The 24,768-nt window shown below is 41.5% G+C and overlaps 1 protein-coding gene and 1 long non-coding RNA gene across 3 annotated transcripts in view; one reads left to right on the forward strand and one right to left on the reverse strand.

Annotated features, from left to right (window-relative positions):
• Positions 1-24,768, reverse strand: part of SRBD1 (S1 RNA binding domain 1) — a 179,325-nt gene that overhangs the window by 49,089 nt on the left and 105,468 nt on the right. The window lies entirely within an intron of this gene.
• On the forward strand, positions 13,407-16,317 carry LOC308582752. Its single transcript, XR_014005838.1, has 3 exons — positions 13,407-13,505; positions 15,310-15,420; positions 16,233-16,317. It is a non-coding gene; the product is annotated as an uncharacterized lncRNA (long non-coding RNA).

A 24,768-nucleotide genomic window follows, 5' to 3' on the forward strand; every position in this document is an offset into this window, starting at 1 on the left:
TGTTTCTTTTAATATTTGCTCTGAACAATTAATATTTGCTCTGAACAGCCAAAGTCTGAAAAGAGAGGCATAAATATTGAGCCCCCTTTTCAGTTCCCCCAAGCCTAGTTAGTTTAGCTCTCTCGTTTTACAAGACCCACCGTGACTAATGAGCTAACGCAAATCATTTAAGCCAGCATTACAGTGACAGCATCTCGTCCAAAGTTTCTTACGTTTTCAACAAGTACAATGCATATTAATAATAATAATAATAATAATAATAATAATAATAATAATAATAAATTTTATTTATATCCCGCCCTCCCCAGCCAAAGCCGGGGTCAGGGCGGCTAACAACAATCAAATAATCAGTCAAATAATCACACAATCTAAAAATATTTCATTATAAAAATTAATTAAATCAAATTGATGGCAACCAATTAAGCAGAATTATGTGCAGGTTGCCAGAGGAGGGAGTCAGGCTGCGCCCTGACCAAAGGCCTGGCGGAACAACTCTGTCTTGCAGGCCCTGCGGAAAGATGTCAGGTCCCGCAGGGCCCTAGTCTCTTTTGACAGAGCATTCCACCAGTTTGGAGCTGCAGCCGAGAAGGCCCTGGCTCTAGTTGAGGCCAGCCTAACCTCTCTGAGGCCTGGGACCTTAAGGCTGCAATCATGAAAACCCCTCTTCAGAGTTAAGTTTTCAGGCCTATATATAATCTGATTCTCTTTAAAAAAATTGCTGAAGTAACTGTGTAGCAGGTAAAAGTTGCCATTTTAACATGAAGGGGAAATATGGTGAAGGAACACATGCTTCTCTGAGATCCATCAAAACTGAGTCCAAATTAGAAAACCAATTGCTGCACTGAAGGAATGCACTGTTAAGACAATAACAGCCGCTTTTGTTGGCAGGGGAGCTTGTATATTTTGTTTTCCCAGCTGGTGAGAGGATACAGTACCATTCCTTTGGCTGCCTGGAAACCATTCAGCATTTCTCTAATTTTCAAGCCCTAGTGCACTGTCCCTCATTCTGACATGAATGTGTGTGTGCATGGCATGAACTGTGGTGAAGCAGATGCCTTTTGGAAATTAACAGTAGTACCTCTAGGGAAGGGCTCAGTCTGGAACAGGTTGAAATATTTTGCACAATTGTCTGTATGCAACATGGTGCCAAAGAAATACCCACAACATAGACACCTGAACCATGATGTGGATGGCTGTCCATTGCATCAACACAGCCTAGAACAGCGGTTCTCAACCTGTGGGTCCCCAGATGTTGTTGGACTACAACTCCCATCATCCCTCAGCTCTGGCCTTGCCAGCTAGGGGTGATGGGAGTTGTAGTTTAACAACATCTGGGGACCCACAGGTTGAGAAAGGCTGACCTAGAACAAGGGTGGGCAAAAGCTCCTGGAAACAGGCATTAGTCACTGAGATTCACTGGCAAAACAAATCTGACTGGTAATAAATTGATTGGTTTGGACTGGACTGGCATTTCAGAGACCTGATTTCACATCTCTTCCTGAATTCACCATGTGATGTAGTTTCCAGTTCTCTGTGTGTAAACTTGTAGTAAATGGAGTTCAAAGGTCCTGAATAGGACCTCTGAACTGAATTTAGACAGAAATTGACCTATAGCACTACTGCTGCAACATCTGGGAATCTGGGCATGCTCTACAACAAACTGTTTTTCTGTAGTTCTATGGCCCAGCCTCCAGCCTCAATGTAACGTGTAGGGCAGCCCACAAGTGAAAAGGCTCTTGCTTTTCATGCCCTGCTTCTGGGCTTCCCAAGCTACTGTTGGAAACAGGACAGAGAAGCGGACACGGAGCAATGGATCCAAACTACAAGAAAGAAGATTCCACCTAAACATTAGGAAGAACTTCCTGACAGTAAGAGCTGTTTGACAGTGGAATTTGCTGCCAAGGAGTGTGGTGGAGTCTCCTTCTTTGGAGGTCTTTAAGCAGAGGCTTGACAACCATATGTCAGGAGTGCTCTGATGGTGTTTCCTGCTTGGCAGGGGGTTGGACTCGATGGCCCTTGTGGTCTCTTCCAACTCTATGATTCTATGATTCTATGGTTCTTAATAGGGTCATGTGTGTTGACATGAGTTAGTATCATTCCCTCTATTTCTGATGTTCAAGAGTGAATATTAACAAGTACGTAGCCAAAGCAGCAGCACCCACATACAAAAGGATAAGAGACCTAAGAGGGATGGGACCCCACAAACAGCAAAGTGAGGACTGAGCATGCTCAAGAGACTAGAACATGCTAACTGTTTGGCAGGGGAGGAATGGAAAATTGGGAAGCTGGCTGGCACACTAAACAGGAGCACTGCCATTGCAATAAACTAGTACATTATTGAAAACTGAAGAGAGCGCACTGAAAGAAGTGTCACTTGTGCTTCCTGGTGGCATGTCTTTCAGCATTGAGCACAGTGCTCAAAACTCCCTGGGGTAAGAATTTATCTAGAATGTATAACTTGTTGCTGAAATGGAATACACAGGATGAAACAGTCAAATCAGCTATGATTAAGTGGGCACAGGATGTCGGTCATAACATCATGTCAGATGACTGGGAATGGTTATGGAACACCGGTATCAAATTTACGGCATGTAATGCCTTAAAGGAAAATATTATGAAAATGGTATACAGGTGGTACATGACCCCAGTCAAACTGGCAAAAATTTATCATCTGCCCGATAACAAATGTTGGAAATGTAAAGAGACTGAAGGTACCTTCTACCACCTTTGGTGGACATGCCCGAGGATTAAGGCTTTCTGGGAAATGATCTATAATGAAATGAAAAAGGTACTTAAATGTACTTTTCTTAAAAAACCAGAGGCCTTTCTCCTGGGTATTGTCGGCCAATTGGTCTCAAAGAGGGATAGAACTTTCTTTATGTATGCTACCACAGCAGCAAGAATACTTATCGCGAAGTATTGGAAGACACAAGATCTACCCACTCTGGAAGAATGGCAGATGAAAGTGATGGACTACATGACATTGGCCGAGATGACAGGCAGAATCCGTGATCAACGAACAGAGACGGTGGAAGAAGAGTGGAGAAAATTTAAAAGCTATCTTAAGGACCATTATAAACTTAATGAATGTTAAAGTGTTTTGGTTTCCAGAAACAAAGGGATACAGTGACACAAGGTCAGAATATAGAGAGGACTAAGATGACAGAGGTCGAGAGTAACAGTTGGGAGTTGCTATAAAAATATGGACATTGGGATGCAGAAAGGGGGGTACGGGGAAGTCTGAAAAAAGAGGTTTATGAAAATGGGTGATGAAACTATACATGTATGTTTGTTTTTTTAAAGTGTTTGTTTGTTGTTTAAAACTTTCTAAAACCAATAAAAATTTTATAAAAAAAACAAAACAAAACTCCCTGGGGTGCATTTGGCGACAGGGGATTTCATTAGCATGAGCAGTTTCTGAGCTCTGGGCGCAGTACTGCACCTAAGATTTCAGATTAAAACTGCAGAGTGGAAGGAAAGGAGGACCTTTTTCTGCCTTCCTACTTCCAGCTACTCTCTGAAGACTGGAGAAGAGACCCTCTTAAGAATATTAGGGGGGTGGGCAGGGGAAGGACTAGACGATGTGAAAAATGAACACAATATTTTAGCTGCAGTTCATTCATTTTCAGCTTTCTATTCTTGTTATTAAAAAGCGAGCCTAAACATTCCATAAGCTAGGTTTAAGGTGCCATTTAGCTCTTAGCTTTCACATCTCAGTTTCTAATAGTGATTCAGCATGTACTTACATACACGAAGGCACACACACAACGCTAAAGGAACAATTAAAATGACTGCCTTTGGCACCACAAATACAGCTACACAGATACTAATTATGTGTCAGTCATATAAAGTACAGTGCTTTAAAGTAAATAAATCAAAAGGCATAGATTATTTTTATTTGCTTGAGCTAACTTTCAACATAAGCAAGCAAAACGAAAGAAAACCGTGGTACATAACAGATATCTTCACTTTAAAAGCAAACATCAAGTCACTTTTTCAATGCTTTGACAGGTGACAGTTGAGATGCGTTTACAGCTTTCTACCAAGTTGTACACCAGCCTCTTAATTTAAACTTCAAGAATCAAAGCAAAGTTGTGAGAGTTGTGAACGCAGCAGTGTCTGGAAGTCCCTGGTTCGAATCTCACCTTGGCCATAAAATCAGTCAGTGACCTTTGGCAGCCCTCTCTCTTAGCTTCAACACAAACACACACCCATGCAATATGGGGACAACAATACAGCTTTTCTTATTAGGAGTATTGTAAATTATATATTCCAAGCACTTGAAGAACTTGAAAGCACTTATAGAAATGTGGTGGTGGTGTTGCTGTTGTTGCTGTTATGTGCCAAAATGTTTGCCCTTCTTAAACAGTCCATGGAAAGATTTTCATCATTTCTTAGGGCATGGGTACCTGTGCTATTTCCAGAAGTAAACAAATACTGAACACAATAAATGCACACTTCTACAATTCAGGATTTGAAATGGAAGCATTTTTTACACCCAAGTAGCTAGGTGCTTGTAGAAGAGGGTGGAATTGGGATGAAACAATAGAGCTGTGGTCAATGGATTTTAAAGAAACTAATACACACACACACCCCAAACAGCCCTTAGTAGGATTCTAACAGGCTGCAAGCCTTTGCAACTCTTAAGGCATACTGACTATATTTATTCATCCCAAGAGCAAATACCTCTTAACATGAAAATTATTACACTGACGTGTTATCTTCTCCATCATCAGTGTCAAAGTGGTAGCATTCAGATCTGGAATGTGTACTTGCCAATTTCATTTGATCAACATGTGTTTTAATACCGCCAAATGCAAGGTCACACATCAAAGAATGTAGGTCAAACTTGAAAGAGGGGGTGCTGCATCCTGGTGAGGGCTTGACAAGCAAAAGACTCTAGGAGTTGTGCAACATAACTGCCCAAAGATGAGCTCTCAGTAGGGCCTAGGAAAGCAAAATGCCATCCCTGTGATGGATAAACAGAAAGAAGTCACGCAGGAGCTGGTATCATGGATATGGATGCAGAATACATATTGTACTGAAAGGAGTGCAATGTGCTTTATAGAAAACAATTGTCCAGGAGTAGCCAATGTGGTAGGGACGTGGGTGGGGCTGTGGGTTAAACCACAGAGCCTAGGACTTGCTGATCAGAAGGTCGGCGGTTCGAATCCCCGCAACAGGGTGAGCTCCCATTGCTCGGTCCCTGCTCCTGCCAACCTAGCAGTTCAAAAGCACTTCAAGTGCAAGTAGATAAATAGGGACCGCTGCGGCAGGAAGGTAAACGGCGTTTCCGTGTGCTGCTATGGTTTGCCAGAAGCGGCTTAGTCATGCTGGCCACATGACCCGGAAGCTGTCTGTGGACAAACGCCGGCTCCCTCGGCCTATAGAGCAAGATGAGTGCGTACCCTCAGAGTTGGTCACGACTGGACCTAATGGTCAGGGGCCCCTTTACCTTTACCTTTAGCCAATGTGGTGCCCTCCAGAGATTTTAGACACCCGCTCTCATCAGCCTCAGCTAGCCAGGGATGATGGGAACTAAGAGTCCAAAAACATCACTGGTCACTGAATATATGGATTACAGCTTCTACTACAAACAAGCAAGACAAAGGAAGATGAGAGGTCAGGGTTTAGTGGTTGAAAAGTGTTGAGGGTGTGTGTCTCCCTTGAAGCAGGTTCTCCACCAGCCAGCCTCCAGTGCCACAACAGTTTCATTACTCAGAAGGTCAGACAGGCCAAGGTTTAGGAGAAAGGGGCATTTAGGCTGAAATTTCAGACTGAAAACCCTATGGAGTCTCTGTAAGCCAGCCCAGTTCTTCAGTTGTGTGCACCTTGTCCCCATGTCTTCTGGTGCATCACCTACTTAAAACTGGTACCTGACTCTGGTTTACTTCTGACATATTTTTTGACCCTCTGGTCCTTCTGATCCTCATCTATCTGACTCCAGAGAGCCTCTGGCCCCGTCTATTGCCTCAGACCCATTTTGGAACTAAGGCCAAGGTCTGTTTGAGTAGAAAGGGAGGTGGCAACATGCTACAAGAAAATAGATGCCAGCGAGCTTTGGGAAGCTTGGTTCAAGGAACACTTTGCTGAAGAAATTGATCTTGAGGAGGGTCTTAAAGAAGATAATGTACAGGAAGAAGAAAACAGCGCCAGACCCAGGGATCCACAGATATGGATACAGAGTTTGAGGCAAAGGAGGCTCAGCAACAGCTGAATTTGTGTGTGAAACAGAGAAGGAGCAGGCAGGCAGGTGGGTGTGGGGGGTGTGGGGGGTGTGGGGGTGTGGGGGTGTGTTGAGATTTAACGGGTGAGGAGAGAGTAAACCTCAGGACTCATAATTGACTTAAGAACCCAGAACCATGACTGGCTAATCACCATGTCTTCTGGATCCAACAGAACAGAACTCCTATTTGAGGGAAGCAGCCTAAAGATCTGTGGAAGCTGGTCCAACAGGGTAAGGGGAGCAACCAAGCTCAGTTTGGCCTCAACTGGACTCTGCTTGTCCACCTCTTTATTTATGAGTTGGGGGAATGGCACTGGCTGTCAGAGTCCTCCTCTTTAGACTCAGTGCTGCTTCTGCAGAAATCAGCAGGGAAGAAGATGGCATTGGCTCCGGTTTTACCTACTTTTGTTCTCCCTGCCTTCTGCCCTGGGAGTCTAAATGGGCACCAGTCTCCACTGCTAAAGAAAGCATGAGCTAAAAACCATTAATGCCCACAGCTGCAGGCTGAAATACGTGCAGATTGCATGAAGCAAACTCATCACTCACATTCAGAAAATAAACGCAAACATGCCCAATTTCCACCCACCATAAACTGACCGACCGTCAATTAGAAAATACACACACAGAAGCACAAACTTGACTTGCCGGCAGTTATGAAAAGCAAAGTGAAACGCAGCCACCCAAAACCACGGTATAATTATGACCTCAAACAATATGCCATACAATCCTATTAATTTGGAATTCATAAGCTCAGCCACCATATTGCATTAACGCTTAAGACGGTGTAATGTTAAACTCTCTAGGAAAGAAAAGTGCATATTGTATATCAGTACAGTAAAGATAATATTTGTAGAATTCTACCTTTTAAACACGCACGCAGGGCACTGCTATACGTCAAGTAAAGGGGCTCGGGGTGCTTAAATTTCTGTTTTGTTTACTTTCTCTTACTTCTTTTGAGCAAATAAGGTCATGAATCTGAGATGTTAAAAATATACTTCCATGAATACTTTATTTTGGAGTATGGTAATAGATGCAGAAAAGGAAACTGAGCGTTTGGATGGAGTCCCTTCTTTATATGCTTGACTTTCAAATAGCTGGCAGGTCATTAAAGGAGTGATTGGCGAAGATTAGGAGAAAATTATGATATATTACTCACTAGGCTCTCAGTTTTCAACTGGAAATTAAAACCTAATCACTGCTATGATGACTGGCTAAGATGATTCCCCCCCCCCCCTTTTGGTTAGCACCTCAAAAATAGTGGACTGAAGAAACATACGACAGCAATAGGCTTTTTTATTTTAGATTTTAAGAGTTTTGGTGATGTAGCACATTGTAAAAGTTGAAAAGTGGTTTATATATTGCCAATCCATATATTCCATTGCTCAGGAAAAGCATGGAAGAACTACCTGCTAAGCAAAAGACAAAGAAACAAGAAAACCCCATTAAAATAATTATGCCACAAAAAGTTTTCAGGAAGAATATTCATCGAGTCATGTTCAAAAACACATCAGAAGCACCACTGTTGGAACTGCAGTCATTCTGGGCTCAGCAGCACTATTAAATTCAGATGCAAGGTTCTGTTTAGGTTGGACAGGCCCCAACAGTAGAACAAAGTCAGTCTGTCTTAGTACCATAACCAAATTCTACAAGTTAACAGCTTTTCATGAAAAGCTGCCATTTCAGAATGTCAATCAAGATGGAATATAAGTGGGAACTCCTGCAGAAATAACCAGCTGCAGGTTTGAAAAACATTTTTTGTTCTTTCCCCTTTCTTTTTCTTTTCCCTTTTTTCAGAAAGTGGAAACACAAAAGATATGTGAATGGGATCTCTTTTCAGTCATGTAACTGTAGATGGCCATTTTCACAACATCAAGGACAAAAACACAGGGCGATATTGCAAACGATGTCTTGAAAAAGGACCTTTTGTGGGGTGGTGAATGATTCCAGTTACAAATGAAAGAATTATTAGCAAATGGAAACTCATTAATATGAGAAAGGTTTCTCTTTTATGAGATGGTCATTGGAGGCAGCAATTTTTTATTACACCTGAATTACGATGATGTATTGCGTGGGTTCTGAACTGGCCTTACATCTTTTCTCCTTTCTGTAAATGCAATGTAGTTCATACTATGATTACCTTACATGGCACATAAATCATACACTTCTGGTATGTTTAATGCCAAGCAACAGTAAACATGCTCAATTACAAAAACAGCAGCATGGCATTCCTTGTAGATTATTATACAGTAAGCCTTCAACTTATGTGGAGGTTTGGTTCCAGAGATCGCACCTCAAACCAAACTCACATATAGTCAAAACCCATTGGGTTCAATGGTGGATAGGACTGCCAATGTCATTCCTCATAATCCTGTCCCTTTTCTGCCATGCCCCTTTTGTTTTTGTTTGCCATGAGCATAAAGCTGTGTGCAAGCTGCGAGCTAACTGTATTATAAAGCCAGAATTTATAAATATCAACTCACTGGGATAGATTCTAAGAACAGCGAGCAGAGCCCTGGTCATGTAATATGAATTTCATGTTTTTTCCGTTCACAACTGATTCCCCCACAAAGCCAACCCTAAAAGGGAAGGCCTTCAAGCAGAGACAGATGGGGAGAATCCCTGTTGCTGAAATGGGGTGGGGTGGATGCTTTTTGTATCCAAAATCAGCTTATAGCTGAATTCAGGTGCCCAGAGCTCTCCCCTCTAAAGAGCAGTCATGGTACCAAAGGGATAAAGCTACTAACTTATTTTACTCAAACCAGTCTTTGCTGACATGGAGCCATCCAGATGTTTTGGGTCACAATTCTCACCACCCTCAAGTCAACATGGAAGGCACCAGGTTGGAGGAGGCTTCCTCAGGGCACAGGGTTCAAGATTGTTGTTGTTTAGTCGTTTGGTCGTGTCTGACTGTTTGTGACCCCATGGACCAGAGCACACCAGGCACTCCTGTCTTCCACTGCCTCCCACAGTTTGGTCAAACTCATGTTGGTAGCTTTGAGAACACTGTCCAACCATCTTGTCCTCTGTCGTCCCCTTCTCCTTGGTCCCTCAAATCTTTCCGAGAATCAGGGTCTTTTCCAGGGAGTCTTCTCTTCTCATGAGGTGCCCAAAGTATTGGAGCCTAAGCTTCAGGATCTGTCCTTCCAGTGAGCACTCAGGGCCAATTTCCTTAAAAAGGGATAGGTCTTCTTGCAGTCCACGGGGCTCTCAAGAGTCTCCTCCAGCACCATAATTCAAAAGCATTCATTCATCGGCGATCAGCCTTCTTTATGGTTCAGCTCTCACTTCTATACATCACTAAAGGTAAAGGTAAGGGTACCCCTGCCCGTACGGGCCAGTCGTGTCCGACTCTGGGGTTGCGCACCCATCTCGCTTAAGAGGCTGGGGGCCAGCGCTGTCCGGAGACACTTCCGGGTCACGTGGCCAGTGTGACGAAGCTGCTCTGGCGAGCCAGCACCACTGCAGCACACGGAAACGCCGTTTACCTTCCTGCTATAAAGCGGTACCTATTTATCTACTTGCACTTAAGGGTGCTTTCGAACTGCTAGGTGGGCAGGAGCTGGGACCGAATGACGGGAGCTCACCTCGCCGCGGGGATTCGAACCGCCAACCATGCGATCGGCAAGTCCTAGGCGCTGAGGTTTTACCCACAGCGCCACCCGCATCCCCTTCTATACATCACTAGCTGACCCCAAATGCACACAACATTATGGTTTGGGGCCTTGGATTGGCTATATCCTAGGCTAGACAAGCAAGACAGAACATGGCTGACGGAACAGCAAAAAAGATGACAGAAGAGACATCCAGATGCCATCTAAAGTACTGGCACTACCGCATCCAGGGGCAGCAGATGAGTGACGGGAAGCTACAGTGTCACCAGGGGGCCCAAGTGGCAGCAGGTGCCAGGGGCCTGGTAGCAGCACTATGGCTCAACCCATTCAAGCATGATGGCATCCCTGCATAGAAGTTCAAGCATCCAAGGCTTTGGGTACATTGTATAAAAAAACAACCCTGCAATATTTTGCACTGAAGTATACCTTCAAATTTGTAAATGTTGATGATTAGCATTCTGTCAAATTATGTTACTTATTTTGCTAACTTGTTTTGCAATTTGTACTGGATTTCCCATGCCTAAGCCAACACTCATGGGAGTTGCAGTCTAACAACATGTGGAATCCAAAGTTTTCCTACCCCCGATAATAATATGTACACAACTACTGGCTTACACACAAAATTTTCTGCAGTTCCTTTTGTAACTATCATCTGTTGTGTTGTTTTGTTTTGCTTTTCTTTTAAAGGCTACTAATTTGCATATGATGGAAACCAAGCACTTGTCTGTATTGGTAAAATTAGAGTTCAACGTAACTGTGCAAACATGACATAATAAAAAACTGCAGACTGGCAAGCACTTTCTCTATGGAAAGCTGCCTATCTGATTACTATAAATGCATTCTTTTTGGTATACAAATATTTTATTCTATATACTTCTCACAAGAAATAACATTGAAAGGCACTCTTACTCCCCCCCTTCCCTTTCTTAAAATGTTGGGAGTTAGCAACCATAAGCCAAGATTACTATTCCATTTACAGGGGTGTTAAGAATGCAAATGGTTAACAGTAGTATAAACTCTCTACTCGGTTTAAGTTTGGATGTCTAAAGCTATTACACACGGCATTCATCTGCATTCCCTGTTTATGGGAATGAAATATGTAGTCATTTGAAGTCCACAATATGTATACTGTGTTTGTAATAACTGCAGATTTTACAAGCACATTATTCTTTCCATTAGGATTAAAACCTCACCGAATAGCAATTTGTGAAAGAATTCTAGCAGAGCCCTGAGCCCAGAACTCTGACCTCTGATGAGATGCTTGGCAGCAAGGAACTCTAAGTCTAGGCTAAACATCTGGTTTCAGTTAGACTTCCTAAAAAAATAGCCGCTGTACTGGGGAAACTGGTATTCACTTAGCTTTGTCTATATACTTTGACTGACTTCAGTGCTGCCGCAGAAAAGGGCGGGGGGGAATACCCAACCAGGATGGCTGTCAATCACCGCAGACTTCTTGGTGGCCCATGCAGAGGCAAACGTTTACATTAATGGACACTGTACGCTATTTGTTCATTTTTCTTCTGAGTTTTCCTTCTATTCCTTCCATTGTTTATTTCAGAAGTGATTGCCAAATCACTGCCTTGCAGTCCAAAATGCATTTTGGTTTGCAAATCTGTGTCGTTCCATAAAAACCCAGATTTTTATCTATTGTAATCCTTCTCTCTCTCTTTTCTACTTGTTTGGAATAACCAAATAAATAAATAAATAAAATCCTAAAATCTTATTTAAAAATCTGTGGAAGACCTGTGAGTTTGAGTCTACTATTGAAGGTAATAGTGGAAAAGAAAAAAGAAACCCTGTTCACAAAGAGAGAGACACAGAGCAGTGTTAGAAACTGTGATATGAAGGTTGGGAGCTAAATGACACCTTAACCCTAGGTTATGGGCGCAACAACGGAATGTCCAGGCATGCATTTTTATAACAAGAATACAAAGCTGAAAATGAACGCACTGCAGCTAAAATATTATGTTTATTTCTCACACAGTCTAGTCCTTCACCCCCCTAATATTCTTAAGAAGGTCTCTTCTCCAGTCTTCAGAGAGTAGCTGGAAGTGGAGAAGCAGAAAAAGGTCCTCCTTTTCTTCCACTCTGCAGTTTTACTCTGGAATCTTAAGCGCAGGACTGCGCCCAGAGCTCAGAAACCTCTCGCGCTAATGAAATTCCCCATCGTAAAATGCGCCTAGAACAATGGGAGTTTCAAGCACACAGAGAGATGATGTAAATTAGCAGCTAACGTATGAAGCTGTGACTCAGAACTTTCCTGGTTCAAATCTTGCCTCTGCCATGAATATACTTACCCGGGTGGAAGCCCCATTTAACTTAACCTGGGAGTAAGCCCCATCAATACAGTCACTTCTGAGTAGACATATCAGTCTGGATAGCTCAGCTGGTTGAGCATGGTGCTGATAATGCCAAGTTTGCAAGTTCAGTCCCTGTATGGGAGAGCTGATTATTCCTGCACTGAAGGGGGTTGGACTAGATGATCCTCAGGGTCCCTTCCAACACTACAATTCTATGATTCGATGTATAAAACTGCAGCCTAAGTGCCCATAGGTCAGTGATGGCCAAACTTGGCCCTCCAGCTGTTTTGGGACTACAACTCCCATCATTCCTAGCTAACAGGACCAGTGGTCAGGGAGGATGGGAATTGTAATCCCAAAACAGCTGGAGGGCCAAGTCTAGTCTCTCTCTCAGACTTGACAGTCCCTCCATGACCTGCAAAATGGAGATGAGATATGGACTTTCTTTAAAATATGGGTTATTAGCCTGTGGTCCTCCGATAGGCATTGTTGGACTCCAACCAGCCTCAGTAAGTCTGGCCAATGGTTAGGGATGTTGGGAATTGTAGTCCAGCAACATCTGGAGGGCCACTGGTTAGCCATCTTGTGACTCCAAGGATTTCTGTGAACGTTAAGTACTTTGAACACTTGGAAGTGCTAAATAAATGCCAGACATTATTATTATAATCTATTATTATTATTATTATTATTATTATTATTATTATTATTATGTATTGTTATGAAAATTATTAAGACGTTCATGAAAAAAATTAGAAGAGGAACAGGGATATAATCTTAAGGTGCAAGTCACATTTATTAAATCGAAAAGAATTATACTGTAACAGTGCTGCCAGGGAAACACCAAGAATCAAGTAACCGCTACCATCTTTAAAACAGGGAGATTTTTAAAAAACACTATTTCCTTCTCTTTTTGGGGTTTACAAAGTCCCAAGTGCAACAGAATCTGTTTCTCCAAGCCAGCCATAGAATCTTTATATTCAGGTTTCTTCAGTGCCTGAGAAACACTTTAGCTAAAAAGAAAGCATGGCTGAAATCTTGTATATCACATTGGATTGTCAAAAATAACAAGGTCTGAGGCTTTAAATCAGATGTCCATTGCAACTCAGTAATTCAGAGGGAAGAATTTATACACACACCAGATTCACACAATTTTTCCACAGGTACTGAGGCGTTACTCACAGGAGTGAATATGAAGCTCATAAATTGGTTTCCAGAGGCCTTCCTTAACTTGCTCAAGGACCAACACCCCCCCACCCCCACCCCCCGAATCCAGCAGTCAGTATTTTGGTCAGCCGTGACTGGAGAAAAAATTGTTCCAGTTCGCTTTTTACTGCACATCCAGCAAATTCACACTTCCTGAACCAATAGGTGAAATCATGTTTCAAGCCTTCTTTGAGTTGTCTGAAATAATTTTTATTCTGCAGAGCCACCTCAAGACATGTTTCTGCCTGTAGATGTCATCTCCCTCCCCAAAAAATCTTAATTCAACCCTAGGACAAGACAGTGCAGTTGAGGGCGCAGACTCAGTGACGGGCCACAGAGCAGTCACTGATGCACAGGCAGTTTTGTCCTCCAAAATTTCACTCTTTCCCCTTGCTTCCCAACACCTACTGCCACCACACTCTGCCTACTGATAGGGCCGATTCTGTTCTCCAAACTTCAAACACTAATCAGCCTAGCCTAGATATATTTGCTGTAATGTATACGCTGTATCACCCTCTGTTCTTTCTGCCGTGCTTTTAGACTTCCATATTATCAATGTATTATGCATTACTCTCAAAAGGATTATTCATGGAGTATTTCTATATGCTCAGAACATTATAAAAAGTAGTGCAAGGCCTTTATTTTCACCATTCATGCTAGTTGGTTGCCCGGGACCTCAAGATGCAAGTGAATCAAATTATTTTTCTTTCTTTCTTTTTCTTTGAGTTTGCCAAGAGGTTGTTAGCCTGGAGAAATCTTTTTCAGCTCCATAAAACATATAGTGTTTATTACTTTAGTTTATTTATATTTATTTAAGTCTCCGAGGTGAAACTCCAGTGGCGGCAGTGTTACAGTTCAAACAAGCCAAGGCTTAAGTTATAAATGTGCCTTTGTGAATTGGTGGTTGCATTTTGCATGAATGCAGGGGGTTACTAATCAAGGTCTTGCTATTTATTCATTTGGGGCGGAGACGGGCGGAGGCAAAAAAAAATAAAAATCCAATTTCATTCCAGTATAAAATTTTACTGTTAAGGCACAAAATCCTTACACTGGCAATCAAGATTCAATAAACTGGGAGGAGAACTTTAACAAAACAGTAGCATCATAAAGCTTGGCTTTTTCTTTTTTAAAAAAAGTATTATGGCCTCAGGGTGTATATTTAATGTAGGTCTTAATATACACCCTCCTAAAAGATATATTTTAATGGACACTAAAGGTCAAAAAGCCTACCACACTTTAAATGTGTATCGTGATAGCTAACCCTATTATAGGAGCCTTTTATATTAACCAGGCTTGTAAGTAACCACTTCTTCTGATCACCTGGAATAATTAACTCAGGGGACCTTTAGAAGAAATGTTTCCTTTTATTTCTTGGTTTTCAATTTGTTTGCAAGTCACTTAAGTTATTTTACAGAGACAGAGACCTCCCACTCCGTTCCAGGATTTGCTATCATCACAGTTTGCCATTACCTCCTAATCAGATTATTGGTTCTAATCTCAGCTCGTTACATACAGTGAAGATACCAGGTAGCCTGACATCTGGCTGGTTGATAGGGGATCAAATACTTATTTCACTCGTTATAATGCACATCAATCTCTCTTTCTGGCTTTTCTGTTAAGCCATGGGATGGGAAACTTTTGCTCATGTGATTCACAACATAGAATCTTGGAATTGTTGAGTTGGAAGGGATCCCAGGGGACAGCTAAAGATGATCACATGATGATCACATGATTTTGTGTGTGCGTGCATGCACAGATCTCTAAAACACAGTATCGTAACAACATTGTTTTGTTAGCCCAAGGACTGTGCATATCCATAACTTCTTCCCGAGTCCTCCAAATCTTTTCTGAGGTCCCCCCCCCTCCAGAGCAGATTTAAGGAGGCTTCAGGGTCACAGGGGAAGACGTGTGAACTTCCACTGCACAAACAGCAATTACTGTGCTAACAAAACTACTTTGTTGTATGCAGCCTGGAATCTCATTGTCAAATGAATGTGATACCAAAGGAAAAAACTGCTAGTTAGAGAAGGCCTAAGGTCCACCATGTACCTTTGTATAGAGATCATGTTAATTCTGTAAGGTAAGTATATGCAAGTTGTTCCCCTTGTGTTCTGAAATAGTTCTTATTAGAGTCACTGACATTCATTGTTGGAATGATTTAAATCAGGCATAGGCAAACTCAGCCCTCCAGATGTTTTGGGACTACAACTCCCATTACCCCCTGACCATTGGTCCTGTTAGCCAGGGATGATGGGAGTTGTAGCCCCAAAACATCTGGAGGGCTGAGTTTGCCTATGCCTGATTTAAATCATTCATTTATTTGAATTTATTTATTTATTCATTTAAAAGGTTCTTTTCCAGAATTACTTGCTCAATTTACTTTTATAACCCACAGTATTAGAATGGCAGCAGGTGGAGAAAAAACCCCAACGAAAAACACAAGGCAATGTGTTATATTCAGGGGTTACCTTCTTCCAACAGAAGGCATCTTCTTTCAACACAGGAAGATCTTTCTATGAAAGGAAGGAAACCTTTGGGTCCAACATGTAACATAAAATGGACATACCTCTGCCAGCTTAACACAAATCCCCTCCAAAACAAACCAAACATTTAAGTTTTTATCACACTTCTCAAAAATCCTGAGGCTGAAGTTTTGGTGAGTTTCCTTGTTTAGTCTTGTAGTGGTCAACCTTGGTTGAACTTAACATTGGAGGAAATGTGAAACAAAACAAAAAGAAGAAATTGGCAAACTGTCTGCAGGCATATGATTTTTGCAAAAGTTTGAATGCAGTTTTAGAATCATCATCTGGATGACAGCAATAAAGACAACATTCATCTTAAATAACCCTGAATGTATGCAGTTGAGTAAATTTGAATTTGTTTTGATTTAAGGTCTTCCAAAGTTGAGGCCAACTTGCTGAAGAAAAACATTAAACTATCTATAATCCTGTGTCAACATATGATGCTACTGGGAATGGTAAGTGAATTAATTTTCCAAGGAAAATTAATTACTTATGACTTACAGTTGTAAAAGCAAACAACGTAACTCTGGATTACGGCACATTTAATTTTTGTTTAGAGTAGTGATTAATTTAATTTCATATAATTCATGGCATGTAATGGAAAGCAGAACAAAGATGAAATTTTAGACAATGACTGACATAGAAAAAAGTGTATATTTTTGTTGGTGATCCAAAAATAAAGGTCAAAGATAATAATCACTGTATAATAAAACAAGATATTAGTTTCTATAACAAGAGTGTTGTTTTGAGGGGGAGAGTCGTTGCAAAAAAGTTGTTAGACGGATAAAATCTAGAAAGTATGAAATTGTAAAACACAACCAAAAATGCATGCTTTATATACATATCTGTTATAGAAAACAGAAAAGAGAAGAACACAACCCCTTTTAAAAATATTGACTGTGTGACACTATGTTGCTAAAGTCACAGGATGAAGTAGAATACTGATTAAAATTGGGAACAGTAGAGAAACAAAAAGATTAAAGAAGTTTTTAAAATAATCTTGGTAACTTTTTCATGCTAAATTATACAGCTTCGCAAAAGCTTCAAAGATTTTTAGAACCTCAGTCAGCATGAAAATAATTACAGATAGGTAGCCGTGTTGGTCTGCCATAGTCAAAATAAATAAATTCCTTCCAGTAGCACCTTAAAGACCAACTAAGTTAGTTCTTGGTATGAGCTTTCGTGTGCATGCACACTTCTTCAGATACACTGGAATCTGAAGTGTATCTGAAGAAGTGTGCATGCACACGAAAGCTCATACCAAGAACTAACTTAGTTGGTCTTTAAGGTGCTACTGGAAGGAATTTTTTTATTTCATCAAAATAATTGTTCAGCTGGTTCTAGGAGCCCAATGGGGCTCAGAGTTTATTTTCTGCTTCTGGAACATTTTTTAAAAAAGAATTGTACAATTGTAGAAAAATAGACACTACAACAAAATTGTTTACAACCAGTTATAAGGAGAGAGAAAAGCAACAGTGTTACACTGCTGAATGAAAGGAAAGAAACAGATTTTGATATGACTTGGGGGTCAGCTGTTGGGGAAAAAAAATACAGTAAAAAAAAAATTGTACCAAGCCAAGCACAAGACAAGCCCTTTTATATGAGTAGGGAGGGGTGCTTGACAAATTCTAACTTTCAAAATTCCTACGTATAATGTAATTCCTATATGTAATGTTGGACTGATGCATGTATCAGAACTTAACAGTCTACCAGATTTCACACTTATTTGAAGGCTGAAACCAGATTCTCGGCTATTTGAATGCACAGGAACATAAGAGAGTCCTGCTGGACCAGGCCAAAGGCCCATCTAGTTTGTATAGCCCAGCAGTGTATAAGAAGGGAAGAAGCAGATTACTGGAGCAGGGAATTTGGTGCATGGATGCAAGAGATGCTCGCAGCTAAAGTAGCAAATTCTATCTTAAGAATGTGCAAAGAGCCCTGCTGTCCCTCTAGTTCAGGGGTAGGCAACCTAAGGCCCGGGGGCCGGAGCAGCCCAATCGCCTTCTTAATCCGGCCCATGGACACTCCAGGAATCAGCGTGTTTTTACATGAGTGGAATGTGCCTTTTTATTTAAAATGCATCTCTGGGTTATTTGTGGGGCATAGGAATTTGTTCATCCCCCCCAAATAAAAATATATATAGTCCGGCCCACCACTGGCCCATGGCTGAAAAAGGTTGCTGACTCCTGCTCAAGTTAAGCATCCTGTTTTCACAGTGACCAGCCTAATGCTTATGGGAAGCCTGCAAACAGGACCTGAACGCAATGGGTTTACTGATGTTTCCAGCAAGTGGTATTCAGAAGCACACCGCCTCCAATTAGGGAGGCACAACATGGTTTTTAGCATTACAATCCTAACATGGATAAGAAATATTAAGGTGAAATCCAATGCCTTGCTCTGTGTTCTTCTCTCAGCTTCTGTCCTTAAGAAACCTTTTTTTTAAAAAAACAACAACCTTATGTTTTATTTTCTGTCTCACTAGAAACAATTGGGGTGTAAAGACTTACAGACATGCTCAAAAGTGTGTCTATTTCCCCCCCCCCCTCATTTAGAGGAATGTCAGGGACAGCTTTGGATCCAACCTGCCATCTGGGATGTCCCCTTTTTCGCCCTACCAACATCAGAATGCCAACATTCGCTGGGCCAGGTTGTCAAAGGAACTGTTGCCATCACAAAGAAGAAGAAGAGGAGGAGGAGGAGGAGGAGGAGGAGGAGGAGGAGGAGGAGTTTGGATTTGATATCCCGCTTTATATTTACCCCAAGGAGTCTCAAAGCGGCTAACAATCTCCTTTCCCTTCCTCCCCCACAACAAACACTCTGTGAGGTGAGTGGGGCTGAGAGACTTCAGAGAAGTGTGACTAGCCCAAGGTCACCCAGCAGCTGCATGTGGAGGAGCAGGAACGCGAACGCGGTTCACCAGATTACGAGTCTACTGCTCTTAACCACTACACCACCAATGGCTCTCAAGGGCGGTACCCGATGCCCTAATTCCATTATCGCAAGGATTTGAGCTTGCACAATGGAATTCTTCCCCCATCCTCCCCCTGTGGATACCCCCCCAAAAAAGTGCTCTGGGTGGTTGGGGAAACCCTAATAAAAGATTTAGGAGACATATGAGAGAAGGAAGGGGATAAGTCCTGTTGCAGCAGGGTAAACCATTGCATAAATGGAACAAGAGGTGCTAATTTGGAGCACTGTCATCTATGGAGAAGGAGGCTCTGACTGATATCAGATCAACCTTTTCAGAATCAGAACTCTGTCTCTTGACACCAGAGGGGTAGTTCTCATCTATTCTATTGCCCCTGGCATATCCTCCCAAAGACCATATCATTGCACCCTAAATCTGTATTCTAAGCAAACTTAAAAACAACAACAACAACAACCACAACAACAACTTGTGGATTAATGTGGAAACAGAATGTTGTTGTTGTTTAGTTGTTTATTCGTGTCCGACTCTTCGTGACCCCATGGACCAGAGCACGCCAGGCACTTCTGTCCTCCACTGCCTCCCGCAGTTTGATCAAACTCATGCTGGTAGCTTCAAGAACACCATCCAACCATCTCATTCTCTGTCGTCCCCTTCTCCTTGTGCCCTCCATCTTTCCCAACATCAGGGTCTTTTCCAGGGAGTCTTCTCTTCTCATGAGGTGGCCAAAGTATTGGAGCCTCAGCTTCAGGATCTGTCCTTCCAGATCACTCATTTCACATGCTAGCAAGATCTGATCCTTCCAGATCAGGATCTGTCCTTCCAGATCACTCATTTCACATGCTAGCAGGGTTATGCTTAAAATTCTACAAGGAAGGCTCAAGCAGTATGTGGACCGAGAACTCCCAGAAGTGCAAGCTGGATTTAGAAGAGGCAGAGGAACCAGAGACCAAATTGCAAACATGCGCTTGATTATGGAGAAAGCTAGAGAGTTCCAGAAAGACATCTACTTCTGCTTCATTGACTATGCAAAAGCCTTTGACTGTGTCGACCACAGCAAACTATGGCAAGTTCTTAAAGAAATGGGAGTGCCTGATCACCTCATCTGTCTCCTGAGAAATCTCTATGTGGGACAAGAAGCTACAGTTAGAACTGGATATGGAACAACTGATTGGTTAAAAACTGGGAAAGGAGTACGGCAAGGCTGTATATTGTCTCCCTGCTTATTTAACTTATATGCAGAATTCATCATGCGAAAGGCTGGGCTGGATGAATCCCAAGCCGGAATTAAGATTGCCGGAAGAAATATCAACAACCTCAGATATGCAGATGACACAACCTTGATGGCAGAAAGTGAAGAGGAATTAAAGAACCTTTTAATGAGGGTGAAAGAGGAGAGCGCAAAATATGGTCTGAAGCTCAACATCAAAAAAACGAAGATCATGGCCACTGGGCCCATCACCTCCTGGCAAATAGAAGGGGAAGAAATGGAGGCAGTGAGAGATTTTACTTTCTTGGGCTCCATGATCACTGCAGATGGTGACAGCAGTCACAAAATTAAAAGACGCCTGCTCCTTGGGAGAAAGGCGATGGCAAACCTAGACAACATCTTAAAAAGCAGAAACATCACCTTGCCAACAAAGGTCCGTATAGTAAAAGCCATGGTTTTCCCAGTAGTGATGTATGGAAATGAGAGCTGGCCCATAAAGAAGGCTGATCGTCGAAGAATTGATGCTTTTGAATTATGGTGCTGGAGGAGACTCTTGAGAGTCCCATGGACTGCAAGAAGATCAAACCTCTCCATTCTGAAGGAAATCAGCCCTGAGTGCTCACTGGAAGGACAGATCCTGAAGCTGAGGCTCCAATACTTTGGAAACAGAATAGAGTTATAGGTAAATGCAATCAAAAGTGACATAGACCAATTTGCCCATTGTTTTAGTTGAGTCCTACATATTTTTTTAGTATTCACTAGTGATTCCAGTTACGATCTTAAATGTTCTCAAAATGTTCATGTAAGCACATATATTGTATTCAGTGCAAGGACAAGTAAACTGATTAAGAAATGACCAAAATACACAAACCTCATATATAACCTTTATCATATATTCACTGAAGTAGTTAAGCCAGGCTTCCTCAGCCTTGGCCCTCCAGATGTTTTTGGCCTACAACTCCCATGATCCCTAGCTAGCAGGACAAGTGGTCAGGGATGATGGGAATTGTAGTCTCAAAACATCTGGACGGCCAAGGTTGAGGAAGCCTGAGTTAAGCAGTAGCTTGATGGAAGCTGGAGTTGCATTCTGCACTCAGAAAGGTGTTAAGAATATTATGATTTGATATAATGCCACTTTGTTAAAAGACAGAAAACCAATTACTTTGGGACAAAGGGGCAAAAATGTAAAATAGCCGTTTGGAAGGGGGGGACTGCACAGTTTAACGTTGACAGCAAAACCCCACAAATCAGACCACTGAACAATTGTTTCCCTGCAAAATGTGTGGTTTAAGCACATCTAAGCAAATGGCACTCTGCTCTTTGGAAGTTCTGTTCACCTCATAAATTAACCACCTCATTTCCCTCATCACACACACGAAAAGAATACAAAGTCCCTTCATACATATTTGTTTTAATAAAAGTAATAAAGCAAGTCCAGAAGTTATAGTTGTTATGACATAATCACACCTCAGAGGTTTAAAAATCACTCAGCAGCACATCATCCCTCAAAATCACTTTTTGCAAGCAACTGTCTCAAGACACCAGCCTTCTATTGTACCTGAAATACCCTGCAGTCCTATTCATATATACATTTCTAAGCACTAAGTGGAAAAACACATCTATAGTTTCTATCAGTTACACACACACAATCCAGGACTACTGAAGTAAACACAGGGAATCTATGTACATCTTTGCCTTCAAGTGTAAAACAGCAGTAAGTTGTAAAGATGAAAGACACTGAGTATCTATTATATCTATGGGTTTGTGTATGTGGAGTAAACATACACATCTCCCCTCAATCCTTAAAGCACAAGATTTTTCGTATATGGTTCTTTTAGAGTGAAGCATCTAACCTTGAAAAGCTGCCATATTGTGTGGAAAGCTCTAAAGGTTGGAAAATTCATAACCTCCTAATAGATTCCTATTCACTGATACTAAAATTTCGACAATGTGATTATTTTGTGTGAAAAGTGTGTTTGTTAAAACTTCCTCAGACGTGGAAAGCTGTACTTTTAGTTTTTGAAAGATCCACATCTTATCTCAGATTTGTACTTATCGAAGTGGAAAACATTTGAAGTGAAGTTCAGTGTAAACCCACTGAAACTGATATCATGTAATAAACATATGTCCGCTCCATAATTAAAAACTATGGTTGTTCAGAAGTTTCCATTTTCTATCAGTGGGAACTCTCCTAGGCAAGGAGTTTCAAAGCCAGGTTGCCAACACAGAAAAGGCCGTCTCTTCAGAAACCACCTGTCTCACCCCAAAGGCAGGAGAACTCAAAGCCCACATAATTCAAAAATATAGAAGTGTCTTCTGAGATAGGCTTCTCATTCTGTAGTGCCATAAGTTCCTTACCCCGGTGTGCATTCTTAAGAGGGTCACAACTTGCATGATAGAACCTTTTTGAACAGCTGCTAAAGTGCAATTCACTTAACCAGGAGTGGCGTTATGCAGTCAGTCCCAGAACGTATCACGAGAGGGATCCCGATATTCCCTTTCAACAAAGCCTGACTGCATACACTGATCATTGGGCTTGGCCCAAGCATAAAAACTGCATACCGAGAGCAGATAGAAAAACATCCACTCTCCTTGCCAACAGCGAAGAACTGTTGGCTTCCCAATGGGATCCAACTGAGAAGACCCTGCTACAATTTAATGGGCCTATTCATGGCACTAAATGTCGAAAGAATTAGGTGCAAAAACTTTAAAACCCAGCCTAGATTCATATGACAGCAATACCGACAGGACACTTGAGATTATGAAAGGAAATCTCCCACTGTCAATTAAAGGGGAAGCGACCCTTCGTGAAACAGCGTTCCCTCAACTTCCAATAGGTTATTTTAAGAAAATGGTCTCTAGCCCCTTTCTGTCAATCTTGATTTTTTTTTAAAGTTACCAAAAAGCTTGACTGTAAAATATCCAGTTTCATTTTGGAATGGAAAAGGCCCCAGAACAAAATGTTTGGGAAGAGGAAAGGGGGTGGGGGGAGAAACCCGCTACACATTAAACCACCAAGGGAAGAGGAGAAGGCCAGAACGAGGGCAAGAGGAGAAGGCATGGCGTTAGCCGCATTGTATTTAAACTTCACATTAGGTATTCCAATTATACTTTATAAAATCCTTCTTTGATCAGGACCCTGGAGCAATACATGGAAACTAGGGGGAGAAATTAGTTCAACTGTTTTCCCTTAAGGAGTCTACATATAAAAGCATTATTCGCAGATTTTATTTGACACAAAATGCTGCAGTTACATCTGGAACCAAGTATGCTTCCCTTCTGGGGGCTTGAAAAACTATACACATTATCTCTCATATGCTTAAAGGATGTTAATTTCCCAAATGTGTTAAGGAGAGAAGATTTCAGAGTGTAGAACAAGGAGGAATTTATTACTGAAATATTTTTTTTCAAGCTGCGTTCGCAAATATGGCTGGTCAATAAAATCTGCAACGTCAAAATGGTGCAGATTTTTTTTACTGTTAAATTTGTGGCAAAGGATCCAGTACAGGGCTAATCTTTTCTGCTCTAAAGAAACTTAAGGGCCTCTGTAACTTAAGAAATCCTGGGCTACGTAGGAGAAGACTGCGCTGTGACTCCATCTTACAGAAGTCTCAACCCTCCACTGATCTGGGGTGATGCTGGCACTTTGTTACCACAGAACAACTATTAGCCAAGTGTATTTACTTTTACCCCTAGGTGGACTTAATCCCAAAGGTCTTCCTCTTCCTCTTCTTCCTTCAGCTGTTCAGCTGAAAACAAACAACTATGTACGCTTAAAGGAAGAAAAGTCACAAAAATTTAATCCGCTCCCCTTAGACTTGTTCTGTTGCCGAAGGATAATAACACTTTTGACACACAAGTTGAACAATTTGTCTCCCTAAGTGGCACTGAATGCTCTGGTGATTCAGAATTCCTTTACATCACTGAGCATGCATCTTATATACCTTCTGGGGTGATATTTTCACTTAAAAACTTCTGACAAGAGGTTTTGTCTACCTAAAGGTATTGTCTACTCTCTGCTGTCACTGGAGGAGCAGGGAGGAACCGGCAAGACACACTTGTCATCTCGCCCATGCCGGATTATTAATTTTGGTACCTGGTCTCCTCAGCAGGCCTGCATAGCCTTTAAAACACCAGACAATGCTCTCAAGGGGGCTCATGCCAATGTTTGATCTAGTGGCAGCAACAACAGATCACATATGTGAGGCCCTCCACTCCTTTGATTTATATGCTCTCACTAGGAATGCTGCCAAATTATTTTGATCATGAATTGAGACCAAGATTTAAAAACAACAACAACAACCAAGGCTCCCCTCCAATGTTTGGTTACTAAACTCACTTATAAAAAATGCACTAGGACACAATTCCTTTTCGAAATGTTTTAATTTGTGCTCTCTGATACAATAAGCACAAGACGTTCAATTTTTTCTAGCTCTGTGGAGAAACATCAGTGATCAGAACATGCATCAATAGAAGCCATGTGGGTTCCAAGCATCTGGTAATTAATAGTATTTTTTTAGTATTTTAACTTTTGTATGGTTTAAAGTATGGTTGTGATCTCACTTTGATATTGTTTTATCTTTTTGTAAACTGCTTTGAGGGTTTTGTTTTTCTGCTTTTACAATCAAGCGGGTATAGATTTTATGCAACAAAAATCAGTGCACCTGACTCTCAAATATTTAGGAGAACTCTAAGTTTGACAAACTGCCTCCTTAACAGTGTCAGCTTGGTGAGAAGGATCTAGCAAATATGAGATTCACTTCCTGAAGT

The sequence above is a fragment of the Podarcis bocagei genome, assembly GCF_964188305.1.
Source record: "Podarcis bocagei genome assembly, chromosome: 3".
NCBI lineage: Eukaryota > Metazoa > Chordata > Lepidosauria > Squamata > Lacertidae > Podarcis > Podarcis bocagei.